Genomic DNA, 19,169 nt, shown 5'->3' with positions numbered 1-19,169 from the left:
TCCTCTTGTACACTTAAAGAATCAAAAAGCCTAACTTGAAATGGGAATAGTATCCAAAATAAACAAGTTGTAATATTCTCTTTCCCCCTCAACCCAGCCTTTTCCCCTGTAGCTTTAAAGTTTAGAATTAGGTTGTCATAATAGTCTGACCTTTCATTTTTAATTAACCAATGATTTAGAGAAGAAAGAATGAAAGAAGAAACTTGCTGTGTATTAAAGTCATTGATGTGTAGTTTTCTTTGGGTTCTGGTGTTTGATGAAGTGCCTTACAGCTTTACATTGGGTTTTTGTTGTTGTTGTTGCCAGCAACTGAAATACCTACTAATGCCTTCTGGCTCTAAAAGAACTGCACAACATTGGCTACATATGTTTACCATTATCCACAGAACTGTCAGACCCTTTATTTCAGTGGAGGCATGCATGGAAATAGGCCAGGATGCGAAGGAACATAGTTCCGGTAGTGAAATTAGCAACTGGACAACATTCCCAGGGAAGCAGCTGAGTTCAGTTCTGGCAAAAATCCTATTGCTGCTGGTAAAAGAAGAAGAAGAAGAAGAGGAAGGAGGAGGAGGAGGAGGAGGAGGAGGAGGAGGAGGAGGAGGAAGGGAGGGAGGGAGGGAGGGAGGGAGGAAGGAAGGAAGGAAGAAGGAAGAAGAGGAGGAAGAAAAAGAAGAAGAAAAAAAAACTCCCACAAAGGATAAAATTCATCTAGGGGATAAAGGGAGGTGAATATATATGATTTGCACAGCCGACCAAAAAATAAACCTGATAATTCTTTACATTTATGCTAAATTTTTGGTTATTGGGTGACTTCTGATTTTGGAATGACAAAATGCTTTTCTGAACCTGGATTATACATGATGGTTTAACACTTAAACAGGCAACCTTTTAACCTTTGCAGAGAATTTTAAAAGTTTATCCCCCTATTGTGGTCACTGGATTTAAAAGCCATTACTATGGTTGAATTAAATTGTGGCCATTATTTGTATTTCCCCCAAACTGTATCCATTCACCAAAACAACTATGGTGAAATAGAAAAAAAGTCTATTCTCAGTATAATTTGTAAAATGTTGGTAGAGGTAACTTAAAACATGGAAAATTAGTACAAGATACATTCCCGGGGTGCCTGGATGTCGCAGTCGTTAAGCATCTGCCTTCGGCTCAGGGCGTGATCCCAGCGTTCTGGGATCGAGCCCCACATCAGGCTCCTCCGCTAGCAGCCTGCTTCTTCCTCTCCCACTCCCCCTGCTTGTGTTCTCTCTCTCACTGGTTGTCTCTCTCTCTCAAATAAATAAATGAAATCTTAAAAAAAAAGATATATTCTCAATAACTTACGGTATTTCTTTAGTGTTTAATTAGGTTGCTGTGTAAAAGGGATGCATTTGTAAAATGTTGCTGAATTTTCAAAATATTAAGGAGGGCCTTTTGATATCACAAAGCTTGTTGGGACCAGGTAAAATCCATAAACATACAGATCTGTATGACCATAAAACAAAATGTATTTTGGCCTTTCAGATTCAACTAAAAATACTATGTGCTAATCATTGTATATTTATTATTTTATTTAAGCTTAGCAACAATTGAAGTAGGTTTTATTATCCCTTAAAAGGTAAGGAAATTGAGGCATGAAGACTCACATGAGAAGTATTTGCAGAGCTAGAATTTGAACCCAGGTCTGCCTGACTCTGAACCCACACTGTAGACTCAATAAACCCATTTCCTCTTCTTTCTGGACCCACAGCTAGACTACATTTCCCAGCCTGCCCGGTATTTAGATTTGGCCGTATGACCGAGTTCCGGGCACTGGGATGTAAACGGAGGTGATTTTACCGGTTCGGGACTGGCCTATAAAATCCCCATGCAGTATCCTCTTTACGCTATGCCCCTTCCACTGCTCTGAGGCACATGTACGTGGCCACCTGGGATAGGCTGAATATGACAGAGGCACAGGAAGAAAGGTCCCGGGTCCCTGGATTGCCCCTTGAAAAAAGTGCCATCTGCCAATCTGACGCATCTATTTTGGACTTTATGTGAATGAGAAATAAACTTCTGTTGCATCTGAACCACCACACATTTGGGTGCTTTGCTACAGCAGCTAGCATTGCTCTGCCTGTACACAGTATTACCTGTACATTACAATCATATGTCTGTCCTCATACTGAAAGGACCCAGAAAAGTCCACACAAAAGGGCAAACCTGGAAATAACTTTTAAATAGGGACCTGAAGAAAAGAGATGTGAAGGAACAAGGAGACACTTCATCAACTCTTTTAAAGACACTTTCATTCAGAGAAGACATCTCTTCTTTTTCTAAATAATCAACAAACATCTCAAGAGTCATAAAATCAACTATTGGATATTTGAAAATTGGATATACTGTGTGAAGACCAATACTATGTACACAGAGATGTTCAATAATGACCTTTTTTCAAAACTCCCCCCTTGGTGTGGGGGGGTAAACAGAAGGGGAATGAACCACGAGAGACTATGGACTCTGAGAAACAAACTGAGGGCCTCAGAGTGGAGAGGGATGGGGGATTGGGACAGGCCGGTGATGGGTATTAAGGAGGGCACGTATTGCATGGTGCACTGGGTGTTATACACAAACAATGAACCATGGAACATTGCATCAAAAACTAATGATGTACTGTATGGTGACTAACATAACATAATAAAAATTAAAAAAAATTCCCCCCTTGGATAATTATTTTTATTTGATAGATTTTATTTGAAAAATTCAGAAAGGCAGGGGAAAGGAAAGCAAGAAGCCTCATTATATCTCAACGGGATCATTTAATTAGAAACAAACAAGAGTTGCTTACAATTAAGTAAAATTTTCAAACTCTTAGGGATATTATACTTCACTTCTATAAATTCTGTGATCAGGAATGAAATTAAACTTCTCTAAAAATCAACATTAATGTGATGAGTTTTCAGGGTAGTTATGTTTGTATGAAAAAAATCCTTAAAAACCTACATTGTTGTGCATCTATTTAAAAAAATGTATATAAAGAAGCCCTTGGGATAACGCTGGAGCTCTGTAGGATTGTCATGAAAATGCTATATGATCTAAAATGAAATCTTAACATCTGCAAGGAGAATAAAACTGTTCTAGGTGGAGTTGGGACAGTGGAGCAGAGTCTGCTTCTTCCCCTGTCGTCCAAATCCAGGTCCAGTCTGGTCTGGCATTGATCTCCGAGGATCCCATGTGCTGGCCTCTCTAGAAGAGACGCCACTTAGGGTGCTGAGTGAATAGTGCCAAAGTTCCAGAGAGGAGGTGGGGAAATAGAGTGGGAAGATCATACATTCTAGAATAAGAGACACCTGCCTTTTCTACTTGTTAGCTATTTGGCTTTTGTTAAATCATTAGCTATCTCTAATTCTGAGTTGTGGTTTATCTGTAAAAGGGGACAATGCTACATACCTCGGATGGTTCTGGTGAGACTTAACAATAATATAAAAGGAGCCCCTGGCAAAAAGAGATAATAAGTGGAAGTGGTTGCTGTCATTGTTGGAGCACAGTCCAATCTTAGAGCACTGTTCAGTCTTGATGGGAGGGAAGTTGACAAGACTTCGCTGGAAGGCTCCAATCTTTGGTCTAAGAGTCAGACTGAGGTTCTAGTTCAAGTAGGGAAAAGCTGGTACACAAACACGTAGAAAACAGGTGTTCAGTCATAAGGGTAGAGAGGAGAGTTCTGGGAGTATGTGACGCCACTCCAGGATCACCAGCATAACTGCCTCCAGATCTTAGTCACTGGGAACGGAGCTCCTTGTGTATGGACAGATGTGGACAAGGTTGTCTCAAAAACTGGTAAAAGATGACCCCTCAGCCTACAGCTATATAGTGTCTGCATCCGCATGAGTTTCAGAGTGGCAGAGACTGAAAGTTGTTATGAAAAACGAGCTAGGTTCCTCAATTTTTTTGCTGTTCTTTATATCACATTCAACAATAAACCATTTCCAAATTCTTACTTGCAATCATGAGAAAGAATTTTTCAATTTTTTCAAGTATAGACATATATAATGAAATTTGAACCTCTGTGTCTTCTAATTCTAAATCATTTATGATTCCTCATTGTATTTCTCCTTGAATGATCTTTGTTTGTGCATTTAACTTCATTGGCCTACTCAAATAACTCTTGGTGTAGAGAATGTCAGGGTCCCATAAGAAAACAAACGGCACTCTCCAGCAATTCGAAAAGTGAGTCTAATGAAATAAAGGGCTATTTACAAAGAGATGAGCAAGGTGCAGGAAAATCAATAAGGGACAGCGTCAGTACTCTGGGACTAGCAATGTTGGGAAGCTGGTACCACACACAGGGCAAAAGAGACAAGGGAAGGGGAGAGTAGGGGTCATCTGATACAGACGGTGTCCTTTAGCAGAGGTTCTCAAGCAACTAAAGAGAAAGACATATCCTGATCTCATTTCCCCCATGCCTCCTACCCTCTAACTTCCTCCCATTGTCTCTCATTGGCCAAATCCAACCAGGAACCAGAAGGCAAAGGGGGAAAAAAAAATTATCTACCCTTTTCTTCTTTTAAAAATCTCTTACAGAGGTCACCCGGCTGGCTCAGTGGTAGAGCATGCAACTTGGAACTTGGGGTTGTAAGTTCAAGTTCCACCATGGGTGTGGAGCCTACTTAAAAATAAAATCTTAAATAAACAAATAAGTAAATAAATAAATAAATATCTCCCTAGAGATACTGAACATATCATTATTGAATTGGTTTACACTTTATCGGTTTATAAAGACAAAATAAAAACCCCCACTGAATTGTACTGCCAACATTGCCTCTTCATATAAATCCCTTATCCTGCCTTTGCTTGCTAGTTTCCTTCCTTCCTTCCTTCCCTTCTTCCTCCAACTGAAACTCAGTCTCATGCAGGTCAGAGATGTAAACTGATGCTATTCAATAGGATGAAGGCTTTCAATGGAGGTATAGAGATGTGTACCAAAGGCTAGGAGAACAGTGAAGAGCAGTCCTAAGTCTGCCACAGGGAATCAGAGAGATTGATGCAGGACCCTCCCTGGAAAGAGTATTCCAGATATGTCAAAATGAGAAGCAGGAAGACTGCTAAGGTGCTGGCCAACCATGAAGAATTTCCTGCTGCTTCTCTTACCTCTGTGCTCAATCATGAGACGTGTCAGCAGGGCGCAGGGACAGCCCCTACAGGCAACTGCTTCTAAGGCCCCCTCGCTCCAGTGAGAGGGAGGGAGGACAGAGGGATGAGTGTCTTGAGCTGAAGGAACCTCTACTCCAGAAGTCGGCTTTCCCTACAGACCTCCTAAGGTTGGATATGGATACGATTAGGGTCTGCAGTAAGTGACATCTGTTTGCTCTGACCTTTGGGTAATGTGGCGTTTCTTTCTCTGGGGCAGATGCTAGAAAGGTGTTTATTGTGAGTTGACAGGGGTCTTGGTGGGTGGTGAGGTGTGAGTCAAAATTCGACTATGCATTTTGGCATTTTGTCTACAGATGTTTCTCAGATGTTTGTGGGCGGGCATGTCTTTAAATAAAGAAATACTAAATGTAAGTTTCTTTTGTGGAGGAAAGGAAAAAAACTCACACTTAAAAGCTTGGCCATTTTATGCCTTCAATGGCACTCTTGTTTCATAGCCAGATTAGAATTAGTTATTGCATGTATTTTCTGAAGGGAAAATGTGATCATTTAAGGAAAAATCATCCGTTAATTTGAAATTAACATGCTGATGAAGAACTCGAACGTGGCAGTGGGGAAAGTACGGGAAACGTCATGGGTACCAGATACTAGTTTTACGCAGTCTTGGTCTCCTTCATCCTTCTGACGTACCCTTCCCCTACTCAGACCAAAAACTGGATTTGGGAAGGCTCATTCCTTACTCCAAATGTTCACTGCACTTGGAGTTGGGAGCGTCCTCAGAATTCACAATCTATACCCAGTAATTATACCATGGAAGTCATATCTTCCATTGAAGATGCTGATTTTATAATATTAGAGAGAGAGAGAGATCTTGAAGGATATCCAACTTTTAATTTCTTCAGAATTATGTTAATATATAAAAAATTGATTTGCAAAGGTACGGAAAATCAAACCATGCTTTTGAGAGTATCTTTCTCTTTTTTCTACTTTAAGAAAGAAAAGTAACTAAAACAAAAATAAAATAGTCCATTTTGGTTTTGGTTTCCAGAATCAAAAGTTTTAAAAGAAAGTTTCTCAAGTTTCCAAAGAAATCATCTCTTAGTTTGAAAAATCTTTTTGAAAAACTTTACAAACAAATGAAGAAACTCCTTATAGAGTTGATTAATCTGTTTAGTGAATAAATGAAAAAATAGTGATGATAAAATGAGCCTGGAAACCAAGACCTTAAACATTATGTAGAGTTTTCCTGCTTCATATCAAAACTTCTTGAAATAATGTTTTCGACAGATGCTTACTTTGACCTCTACTTTTAGCAGTTATATGGAATTTACCCCTAAAAAGGTTTATTTTCAAAATCAGTTTGTTGTGTATGGTTAAGGAGACCAACTTTTTCCATTTAGTTCACTTAAAATTCTTAAACTTTAATGACCATCTTAACAAGGAGAAAATATTTTATCTAATGCTTCTGCTTAAAAAACAAAAATATAGCTGATGAATGAGTATGAGGAGAGTTGCAAACAAAATGATAAGACTTGTTACATTTGTAGTGACTATGTTCTAACAGGAATATAAAAACTGCTTCTTCAGCTTAGCTATTATATAGACCTGTACTGTAGGTCTTCCACAGAAATAAAACTGAGAAATGTGAAGTGTGAAAACCTACAGAAAAGACTGCTTACAGTTTTAATTTCTTTCTCCTAACCCAGGATAGTGTGTTCCGGCAAATCTAGAGAACAGATCCACTTGAAAATATTTAAAGTACACGATTTCTTCATTGTACCTCATTGTTACACTAATGACTGACTTGCTTCACTGCCTTACGGAAAGTGGGTCTGTCTTTACTGATATTTGGGGACCTGACCGAGTCTAACTGTAGCCAGTAGTAATTGTTGCTCAGAAAGCCACAAGCTATTCACATGTTTTCCTTTTCTCCTGGGTCTCATCCCACTTCTCCCATCCCTTTCTTCACTTCTCACCTACTTGGAGGGAAAAACGGTTGTAAATACAACTCTATGTTTTCCTTAACCAAAATATATTCAGCAGAAGGTCCTGAGAAGACCTAACTTGGCTTTCATGGCTAATATAGCAGGAGGGCAGTCAGTGTCTGTGAGGTTCAGTATTTCATGTTGGTCCAGTAGAGTCAAGGCACATGTGTCAATCAGGATAGGCGAGCTTATGCGACGGAAGCAGACCACAAAGCAATCCCAGAGGCTGGAAAGAACAAAAGTTTACATCTCGGCGGCTCCATATGCCCAAAGCAGATTGGTGGGAAGTTCTGTTCCCCAGACCCAGGCTGACAGGTGCTCCTCATCGTAGAATACTTAGTTCTCTCTCTCTCTCTCTTTTCTTAAAGATTTTATTTATTTATTTGACAGAGAGAGAGACAGCCAGCGAGAGAGGGAACACAGCAGGGGGAGTGGGAGAGGAAGAAGCAGGCTCCCAGCAGAGGAGCCCGATGCGGGGCTCGATCCCAGAACACCGGGATCATGCCCTGAGCCGAAGGCAGACGCTCAACGACTGCGCCACCCAGGCGCCCCGAGAACACTTCGCTCTCATCAGAGCTTCTGGGTTTGCCGCCACAGGGAAAGGGAACATGGAGAACTGAAGCCATTGTCCTGGAAGAGACAGATGTGTCCATTTCCTTCCATTCTGTGGGCCAGAATAAGGGACACAGTCTTGCTTACCCTCAAGAGGATAGGGATTGTAACTCTTTATATTCCCACAAGTAAGGAGAAATATTAATATTACCACAGCAAGTCTGGGATTTTTGTTTGTTTTTCTCTAAACTGACCCTCTAGACAAAGACACAAAATAAAATGATTTGAAATAAAAATTACTGTCTTGCACATAATAAGCACTCAATAAATATGAGTGGCCGGGTTATTAGTTTTGTATTACTGTATAACGAATTAGCATATATTCAGCTTAAAACAACCCCCATTTCTTACGTCCCAGTTCTCTAAGCCCGAAGTTCAGCATGGTGTGACTGGGTTCTCTGTTCACAGCTTATGAGGCTAAAATCATGATGTTGGCCAGCCCGGCTTCACCAAGCGGTTCCAGAGAATTCACTGCCAAGCTCACTGGGGCTACTGATGGAATTCAGTTCCTTCCAGCTGAAAACCTGAGGTCCCCATTTTTGTGCTGGCTATCGGCAGGGTCTCTCAGCTCCTAGAAGTGGCTAGAATTCCGTGTCACGGAGGAGAGGTTCCTCAAAGCCAGCAACAGAGAATCTCGCTCGCATCAGATCACTTTTATCCTTCCAATCTCCCTGACTTCGTCCATCTCTTACGTCTACATCCGTATTTTAAGGGCTCCTATGTTTAAGTCAGGCCCACCCAGACAATTTCCATATCTTAAGGTCAACTGATTTGGGATCTTAATTACAACTGCAAAATCCCTTTTGCATCTAAAGTAGCATGGGGCGCCTGGGTGGCTCAGTCGTTAAGTGTTTGCATTCCACTCAGGGCGTGATCCCAGGGTGCTGGGATCGAGCCCCGCATCGGGCTCCTCTGCTGGGAGCCTGCTTCTTCCTCTCCCTTCCTGTTCCCTCTCTCGCTGTGTCTCTCTCTGTACAATAAATAAATAAAATCTTTAAAAAAATAAAAAATAAAAAAAATGAAGTAACATAATCACCGGAGCACCATCTTTTCATATTTACAGTTTCCACGGATACTCCTGGAGAGATTACATAAAGGTGAGGGTCATTAAAGATCATTCTATTTCATTTATTTTTATTTATTTACTTATTTATTTAATGGGAGAGAGGCAGAAGAGGGACAGAGAGAGAGAGAAAATCTCCATGCGGGGCATGGAGCTGACACGGGGCGCCATCTCACAACCCTGAGATCATGACCTGAGGCAAAATCAAGAGTCAGATGCTTAAGCGACTAAGCCAGTCAGGTGCCCTAAAAGGGTCATTTTAGAGTTCTATCTACCACGGCAGCCTAGTCAGAGTAGAAAAGTATTACTGAATTGTCCAGATGACTTGGGTTTAAGGCCCAGTTCTGCTGATTATTAACTGGATGATCTGAAGCAAGCCATGAGCCTTTCTTCTCTGTATCAGTTTCCACAATTATAAAATGGGAATATTATTCCCTGCCCCGCAAACCCCAGAGAGTAGTTGCGAGCATCAAATGAGATTATGAGAAAGCTCTTTGTAAACTTTAAAGAGCAACACAAATGCAAGGTATCATTTTGTTTGAATTTAATTCTGCTTCTGAGGACCTGTGAGACCAGATCTTTTAAAAACAATGCTGGATAAGGAGGCAGGCATAGGGGCGGAGGAAGGTCTTGAGAGACACAGGCTTTTTGGCTTTCTGTCCTCGCACAACACAAATCTGATGAGCTAATCGTAAAATAAGTGAAAGCATATGCTACACATTTCTCTTTTTAATGCATGAAATAGGTGTAAAATTTTAGAGGATCACTTTGGCAAGATGCTTTTGGCCTCTGCTCTATATAATGATAATAATATATTACCATATATTTATGTGGTGTTTTCTGCAGGAACTGAAACACTTTAGAGAGAGTACTGTTCCTCTTCTGAATAGGACGGTGAGGTAGCAGCAGATATGAAGCATTTATCCAAGTGTAATGTTAGCATATAGACAAGGCCATTCCAGAACACAGGACCCTAAAGCCACATATAAGTACTTTCTTTTTTCCCTTTGATTTATGGTATCTCTCTCAGTTAACAAATAGTTCTGGACTTTTATGAACCCCAAGCCCACCACCTTATTAGCATATGCCTACTCCATATTTTTTTTACACTAAGGTTGAGCCTCAGATTAATTGCACTCCTCCAGTTAAACATTCTCACTTGGCTGTAGGCATCAAATAAATAAAAGTTCACATTGATTGAATAAATTCTGTGAAAGTATTGTTTAATGCACAGCCTGTGAATTTGCCAGCTTGTACCCAAATACACTTAGTGATTGTCAGACACCCAGGTATGTCCTGAGACACAGGACGAAATGCTATGGTCCAAATCCACTTTTTTGCTCTGACTCCATTATGAAGGACACTACCAAGAATGTTTGGAATAAGCTCATCACTTATGGAAATACACTCTCAACATCATTTAAACTTTGTTTTCCCTTCAGGACTTTCTCCTTATCCCATAGAGGTTGGAATCTGGCTGATTCTATTTCCAGTGAAAACTACGCAAGAGAAAACGGTTTCTAACACGCACCGTGAGAAGGGAGGCTAACTACAAGGAAGAACTTCCTGACCATAATCGTTGCTGAATATTGCAGGGAGCAACCTGGAGAGTTTTTGTGATGTGCTACCCAAGAGGACTTAAATGGGGACAATGTCTATGGCATTGGTCCTGGTGTGAACCTAGAGATGAATTTGGGATCCATTTTTCATGGTTTCTTCCTATGGTTCTCTTATTCTTTTTGTTTGTTTGTTTTCCTTCCTTTTTTAAGAAAGGCAGACTGATACACGCAGCGCCTCATCTGGATGTGTCTGGAGTCTTGGAAGCTTGACTACCCTACGTTCTCCTACAAATGGACTTCGAGAGCTTGTCTGGAGGTTCTAGCGGGGGTGGGGATGTAGCTACTCTTATACCCTTGACTGAAGAACACTCCTCCTCTATCAGGGAAGGCTGTCCTCTTCCACAGAGCACACAGCCTCAGGAGGGGTGCACATGGAGCAGTGAGGGAGGAAGGAGACACCCGCCTGGCCAGCCAGATCAGCCAAATCAACCTCGGCCATCAACGGGGTGACAGATGTCACAGCCAGGTCACCCTCACGTCCTCTTTTATTCCTTTTTTTAATGATGAATTCTGAGGCTGAACATAGAATGGCCACACATCTACTCCAAAGTTTTTATTCCTAAATTTAAAAAAAATATATTGTTTGTTATTTTAAAATCACAATCGTCCTCTCTCCAAACCATGTGTTCTAGATTTGAGATGCCTCGTTTGTTCCTTCACCTGATGCATTTGTTTTCTCCCAAGTCCAACACTTCTGACCCTTGACACTAGATTTTGTAAGATTGTCATAAGGAGAAAAACCACTCTGGGGGCACAGACTGATAATCTGCCTGCTCTTGGTTGTCATCTGGGTTCACACTCATTGTAACCAAAAACAGCTATCATCTGTGACTCAGAAAGTAAATAAAACTATCAATTCTAATGACACATTCTTTAAAATAGAAATAGTAATACTTTTCTTGTTGACTCAAAAATACACATCAGTAGTTAGAATAACCCAAAATGTTAGATCATTTAATTTCTGAAGCTGTGACAAATATTGTGGAATTGGTCTTATACCTCATATACCATTTAGATGCTTAACGATAAGACAGAGGATCAATTTAAAGCTCTCTTTTTTATTGAGGTGTAATTAACATGTAATGCTAGATTAGATTCAGGTGTACAACATTGATTCCAACAATTCTGTACATAACTCAGTGCTCGCCACAATAAGTGTAGTCACCATCTGTCACCATGTAAGAGTATTACAGTATCATTGACCATATTCCCTGTGCTGCACTTTTCATCTCCGTGACTTATTTATTTTATAACTAGAAGTTCGTACCTTTAAATCCTCTTTGTCTATTTCACCCTCCCCCAACCTACTTCCCCTCTGGCAATCACCAATTTGTTTTCTGTATTTAAGAATCTGTTTTTGTTTGTTTGTGTATTTATTCATTTGTTTTGTTTTTTTAGAATTCACATAGAAGAGAAATCATATGATATTTGTTTTTCTCTGCCTGACTTATTTCACTTAGCATAATGCTCTCCAGGTCCATCTGTGCTGTCACAAATGGCAAGATTCCATTCTTTTTATGGCTGAGTAATATTCCATTATACACACACACACACACACACACACACACACATATACAGGGTGTGTGTGTGTGTGTGTGTGTGTGTGTATCTCACATCTTCTTTATCCATTCATCTATTGATCTATCAATGGGCACTTGGGCCACATCCATATGTTGGTGGTTGTAAATAATGCTGCAATAAATGTAGGGGTGCTTTTTAGTATTTTCATTTCCTTTGGGAAAATACCCAGTAGTGGAATTACTGGATCACGTGGTATTTCTAATTTTTTGAGGAATGTCTCTACTGGTTTCCACAGTAGCTGCACCAATTTACATTCCACCAAGAGTGCACGAGGGTACCCTTTTCTCCACATCCCCGTCAACACTTGTTATTTCTTGTCTTTTTGAGTCTAGCTATTCTAACTGGTGTGAGGTGATACCTCACTGTGGTTTTGATTTGCTTTTGCCTGAAGATTAATGATGTTGAACATCTATCTATGTGTCTCTTGGCCACCTCCGTGTCTTCTTTGGAAAGCTCTCTCTTTTTAATAGCAAGTTTCTAATATTGTACATTCATATACCACTGTTTAGGAATGACAGTAGGACTTATAAGTTTCAGATATGAGTAGAGTTTGACTAGTCATGAATCTTAATAATGTGACATAATGTCAGATAGCAGGGTGTTTTTTTTTCTTTTTCCTATGCTAAGGCTGGATATATAGCAAGATTTTTAAAAGTGAATTTATAGCCAATTAACTTTGGAAAAGAAAATACAATAAAAAGACCACCCAGTTGATAGCAGCCTTTAAATAACCTGTTAAAAAATACTTGTATACCAAAGTGAGATCCAGACACAGTTCAGATTATTTAAGATTGTTTGTTTACTTCTTGATTCAAAAAAAACAACAATAGATAACAGTGATTTTCCAAATTTCTCATGCAGTTGTACAACATTTAGTTACCTAAAGATATTGTACATAGGGCACAGATCAAGTTCTCTAGATTGTAATTCCAAGATAACATGACAAAAATGCAGAAAATATGGACTGCTTAAGCACTGAACAAGATACAAAGCAATGAATCATTAATTCTGTCTTACACCTTACTCTGTCTAAAATAACATACACTGCCAGCCCAGCCACACACACACACGCGCGCGCGCACACACACACACACACACAAACATCCCACGCTCCTTCCTGACATCCACAGACTCAGGCTCCCAACGCATGAAGGTGCAGAAAGAGAAAACGGAGAAGACTGGCATGGCCCAGAGAACCTGAAATGTCCAGCCCCCAGACCCCCCCCCTGCCTTTCTGGACATCATTTGTAGGGTTCTTCTCACATAAAAATGATTGAGTCGGGTTTGACCACATTGGTGGCTTCTAAGCTAAGTTGTACATCTTTTTTTTTTTTTTGCTAATTTTCTTCAGTGCCTCCATCTTAGTCCCCAGCTGATTTAAGAATCTTCCAGTTCCTGAATGTTTCTATATTTTATGAGCAGGCTTAAAACTGATTTAAAGTATTATTGCTTTATTGTACTTGCTTTAGCTGAGACTGGAGGAAGCAGAAGACAACAGGGCAAATTCTGAATCGATAGCACTCCCAGGGGCAAGGCCACTGACAAAAGCATGTTGACTCTTCTCAGATATGAAGCATTCATGTAAACAGCCTAGCTCCTACTTCACAAGTGGGAAGTGCTTACGAGGTGCCTGGACTCTGCAGGGTGTGTTTCATATTTAATTCTATCAAGAACTATAGGTGGTGTATTATTACCCCATTTTCTACAAATGGAAATGTAGACTCAGAAAAAATGAGAAACTTTCCCATAGTAAGCTGTGATTCTAATGTCAGTCTAACCGTCTCGAAAGCTCATACCCTTTATTTTACTCTTGCCCTCAAGCTACTTGAAGAATCAATTGTAAAACGTTCCTTTTATCATCCAGTACTACTTGAATGCCTAGTTACGTATCCAGTAGGGCATCCGTATGCTTTGCTGGGATGTCCTTCTTGCAAGAACTAGAAAACTGTGGGGTGATGGACTTCCAAATGAAGGGTTAAGTGAACCAGCTATAACAACTTAGACTGTCTTTTATCAAATCTCTATCTAAGCCTTAAGAACCTGGGAAAGGATGACTCACACAGCCCAGAGGCTAGCGTTGGCTTAAAGGGGAGCTGCAGTGTGTCAGGGCAGATCTGCTTAGTGCAGACTGTTCGATGAAGGGTCTGAATTCTGACTCACACAAGCTACATGACTAAAACGGCCCCTTCTAAAAAATCTGGAAGCAATGCTGCCCTCTTGGACGGTACTCTTCCGTGGCATCAACATGGGGTTATCATCCTAATGTGTTTATAACAACCAGAGAGACAGCAGAATGTGAAATCTTCAGGACACAGATTTTGTAGCAGTTTTGGCACAGTCTATTCCACTGAGCCTTGTATGTTTATGGGAAATATTAAATAATCATTTGATTGGTGATTGGGGATAACAGACTGAGAGCTGGGGGATATAAAAGTGTGGGGTCAGAGAGATTTTCTTGACTACAGAAGATAAGGAGATACAAGCTGTGGGAAGCTTTTACAAGAGAGAGCCGTCTCAATGCAGACATTCTAGGCTGGCTGTGCGGGCATGAAGCAATTAGGTCTGCCGATGAGGTGAATCAAAAAATATTTCTAAGAAACTTTAAAGGTGTGAAGAATTTGAGAAGACAGAGAGAAGAGGAGACAGGGTAAACGGATCTGACAGACCTGCTGGCAGACTGACTAAAATGTCTTGACCAGAAGTGCTAATGAATGGAGTCATGTATATTTCCCCAAGAAAGAGAACACTGCAGAAATATCACAAAATTCCAGAAACACTAAAATCACCACTTATTTTATGTGGAAAGGCAAGAGGCTACAGAGAAAAAAGCCAGGTGGCTTCATAACAATTCTGGCCCTGACTGAGGTGGGGATAGAGATACTCCAGCTACCTCACATGTCTACAGGCAATGTTGGGCCCAAAGCTTTCGTGTTGCACTATTGAGTGACCTCATCAAATAAGCACCCTCAGATTTACAATGGAAATTTAGACCTAAGTGTGGAAAAATTATGTGATTTTGCATGAAGATGAATTCAGAAGACATGGGGGGTGGGGGTGGGGAACAAGAAAGGACTCTTTTTTCATTTGTCAACACTACAAAAGTATCTCATTAAACCTTATCACATCCAAATTAGTCATGCTCAGTTCAAGACATTATCAGCACCAGGGGAATCAGTAAAGATTATATAATGGATCCTTTAATTAATCTTCTCTAATTCTTACATTTCTTGCCTGGATTGTTGGCAGAGCCTCCTAATTGGTTTTTCTTAATTGTGATGACAGACCATAAGGTAGCTTCCATGCTCCCCCACTTCCTGGCATTCATGCTTTTGTGTAATCTCCTCTCAAGTATAGGAAGGGCCTGTGACTAGCTCCTGACCTATGCATTTTGGCAAGGTAATGGAATGTCACTCCCATGATCATGTTATGTTATATAGGACTCTATACCGCTAACAGACTTGCTCTAGAGTCTGTCTGTCTCTCTACCTTGCTCACTCCCCCCCTTTTTTCCCTCCATGGCTGGCTTTGAAGAAGATAGCTACATGAATCCTACAGCTGCAAGAGACTGAATTCTGTCAACAACCTGAGGGAGCTTGAAAATAGACCCTTCCCCAGTCGAGCCTCCAGATTAGAACCCAGCCCTGGCTGCCATCTTGAATGCAGCCTAGAGAGGACCCAGCTGAACTTGCTCACTCCTTACTCACAGATAAGATCATAAATAAATGTTATTTTAAGCCAGTAACTTCGTGGTAATTTGTTACACAACATAGAAAATTAATACACTGATATTGCCCTCTATTCCCAATTCTCTTCCCTATTTAATTCTCAACACGGCAGTCAGAGAATCCTGTTAATATTCAAGTACTTTCTCTATTTTAAACCCTTCAGTGTCTTCCTCAACACAGAGCAAAAACCAAAGTTTATACCATGGCTCCCAAGGCCACAGACACCCATTGCCTCTCTCGCTGATCTATTGCTCTCTCATTGCCCAGTTTATCTATCCTGGCCATCCTGCCAACTCTCCAACATGCCAAGCACCCTCTCTGGGTGTTGGTACTTTTGTCCTCTCTGTCTGGAATGCTCTTCCTTCCAATATCCACGTGGCTCACTCCTTCAACTCTTGCATGTCTTGGCTCAAGGGTTGCTCTCTCAGTGAGGCCTTCCCTGATAACCCTCTAAAAAATTGCAATATCCCTCCCACCCCATCACTCCTCACCACCTTTTCCTGCTTTTCTTTTCCTCATAGTATTTGCACCATTCAATATACCATGTGTTTTACTTATTTGCTTATTGTCTATCTTCCTGCAACAGGCCATAAACTCCATGAGCGTAGGAACTTTTATCAATTTTGTTCCCTGTCTGCTTTTAGGTTATATATCCAAATTAAAGTAAAATCTTCCATTTAAGCATGACATAAGCATCATCAAAAATTCTTAAGTCTATTATCTAGATTATCTGCTATATGACCAAAGGCATGGACCGTTTCAGAAAAACAAATTTGTGCTGTGGAAGAAGACCAAGATCAACCTGACTCACTGAAACCCATCACATATCCAAATTTTCCTTTGGTTTAGATCTGGAGCCCAACTTTACTATCATAAGATCAGCCTTCCCAATAGGGAACTGACATAAAACTAAAGCATCAAAATCAAGATGCTTTCCATGTGACATAGTTGTTCTCAAACCAAAGTTCTATCAACTAACTTTCTCTCTGGTCGAGAAACTAGAAACTTCATTTCTTTAAGTAATCATAAGAATAATTTTGTCAACATCTACTTCTCACTAACTGGCAGAACCAGATCTCTAAGGCTTTGGATCTGGAATCTTAACCAATATCTGCTGAGCAGCAAGAGTCCAGGCTTGGTCCTGTGACCCAGCCCCTATGCTGAACAGGACTGGTGGGGCGGGGACGTGTCAGGATACCTCCCTAGCTGCAGTGTAGCAACAGAACTGCAATGATTTCACACAGATTGGAGAATAACTGCTTGAAAAGAGAGAGCCTTGGGGTAGTGGAAAGAGTGGATCTAAGCAAGACCTGCTTAGTTTAAATCCCAGCTGTGGTCCTGACCTCACGACCTTAGGGAAATTATAACTTTCAACTTCATTTCTTTATTTTTAAAATGAAAATACCGTTCCTGTATCATGGAGTTGTTATAATAAATAAATGTGATAGTGATTTATTTATAATAAATAAATGTGATTCCTCGGAATGGTGCTGGCACAAAGTAGAAGCTCGGTCAGTGTTATTATTAATAATAAAAGTACATTTAAGAGCAACTTCAAGCATTGCATTATTGCTGTGGAATAAAAAGAGCATGGCTAGATTTGAATAAAAGGATGTGCATTCCCAGGTGAGGTGCAGAACTGGAAACCAAAGAGCTGTCTTCACATACATACAATGTAGGCATTTGCTCATGTATATATTTGCCCTTTTTGTGACCCATATGGATGATGACTGAATAGCAGAATTTTCTATGCTATGTATTATACTGTTTGGTCTGATGATTCATGTTTCTATGTAACTAGAGAATCAACATTCTGCCTGGATTTTAGTTCATTTATTTGTGGTTTAGTGTAGATGTACTTCTCTGTTCTGGCAGGATGGAGGAGGTGGTTTCCAAATTCCCCGCAAGCCCCAAGTCTAGGAAAAGGTTCACTTAGATAGAATACCGTTACTCTATTAGGGTAAACTCCTGGAGCATGCACAGACTAATTGAGACATCGTAACCTTTCATATTCACAAAACTACACCTGGCAAGAATAGACTGCCCCCATAGTAGGTGAGGGATGTAGCAGCATGACAGACCCCACTTCCCAGAGCCTGTGCTCTACGGCTACCATCAGACAGAGCAAAGGAGTCCCACAGGGACCTTACGAGCTGATCCAAACAATAACCAGACTTCCCAGCTGGGGTGAGGGCTCTCAGCTGGGTGTGGTTTCTAGAAACAGCTTCCTGGACCATGGCCACATTTTCTCAGCATGTGCTGCTTCAGTAAGGTTTATTTTCTTATGGTGATGGTGGTGTTCTTCACAATGGGGGTGGTGGTAGCCCAAGGTAATAACACCCCACCGTGGTGTCAAGAAAGCCACAAAGCCTGTCTCATTGGCCCTTTTGTTCCTGCAGCTCTGTAGTCCTATCAGAATCTCACCTACCTTCGCAGTCCTTTGTTGGGCTGAGCCCTCAGGAAGTGCAGTGGTCCAGACTTGGCTTCCCCAGCCCACCCACACTATCCCCTTCTGTCCGGGCTACGTGCAATGCGGGATCAGGTATGGTGAATGGAGAGGACAGTCCAGTGCCTCCTAGACTCTGGGATTTCAAGACAAGTAAGTTTTCCCAAATAAGAGCATTAACAAAAAGCAACTGCAACCTAATATCAGAAAACAGTACCGTTTAGGCTTTAGAGCCACACCATCTAGGTTGTAACCAAATCAGCCACTTAACAACACTTGCAGAAGACGCTTCACTACTCCGTGCCTCATCTTTAGTCTCTTTACAATGCGGAGGATAGCTGTACTCCCCTCAGAGGCTTCTCCTAAAAATTATAGATGAATTACCCACTATATGCAGGCAAAGACCCAGCACAGTGCCTGGCACACGTGGTTATTATGTTCATTATTATAACTTCATAAAAGAAAGATTATTTTAACACCAAAAAAGTAGACGGTATCTCAGAGTAAAGGACAATCCTTTCCAAGAAAGCACACCTGGCAAAACAGACATGTGTGTGTGATCACTTAAAGTTTCATTTTATAAAGGATAAAATACAATGATTTTCCTAACACCTACTGGCCAATGTGCAGATATAGTCAACAGTGTTCTGTGAAGTGAAAGTCAAGTTCAGCTCTGTCCTATACTCTGTTATTTACATGCCCAGTATTGAAAATACGGTTTCTCTTAGGCTTATTCTGGAAAATGGAAGTAACACAATGGAAATACAGCCAATTCAAAATATTTGGAGCTAATTAAGAGAAGTCAAATATAAATAGCCCCAAGGAGCCATGATGGTAGCCAGCCCAGTTTCAGGAATAGCAGGGAAAAGCCTACTGGATAATCTTAGTTCAGAGCCTCTGTACCAGAGCCTAATCTATAGATAGATAGGCTAGCTGCCATAGGCCTGTGACTGCTTCCCTAAACACCTGGTCAGGGACTTCTAGCTCTGGAGAGTCTTGAACTACAATGATCTGATA

At 40.7% G+C, this 19,169-nt stretch overlaps 1 long non-coding RNA gene across 11 annotated transcripts in view; it reads right to left on the bottom strand.

The window, feature by feature from the left end:
• LOC113261053 (uncharacterized) overlaps positions 1 to 19,169 on the bottom strand; it is a 126,499-nt gene that overhangs the window by 45,708 nt on the left and 61,622 nt on the right. The window lies entirely within an intron of this gene.

Source organism: Ursus arctos, unplaced genomic scaffold (genome assembly GCF_023065955.2).
Source record: "Ursus arctos isolate Adak ecotype North America unplaced genomic scaffold, UrsArc2.0 scaffold_29, whole genome shotgun sequence".
Taxonomy (NCBI): Eukaryota; Metazoa; Chordata; class Mammalia; order Carnivora; family Ursidae; genus Ursus; species Ursus arctos.
This window is presented reverse-complemented; position numbering and strand designations above follow the sequence as displayed.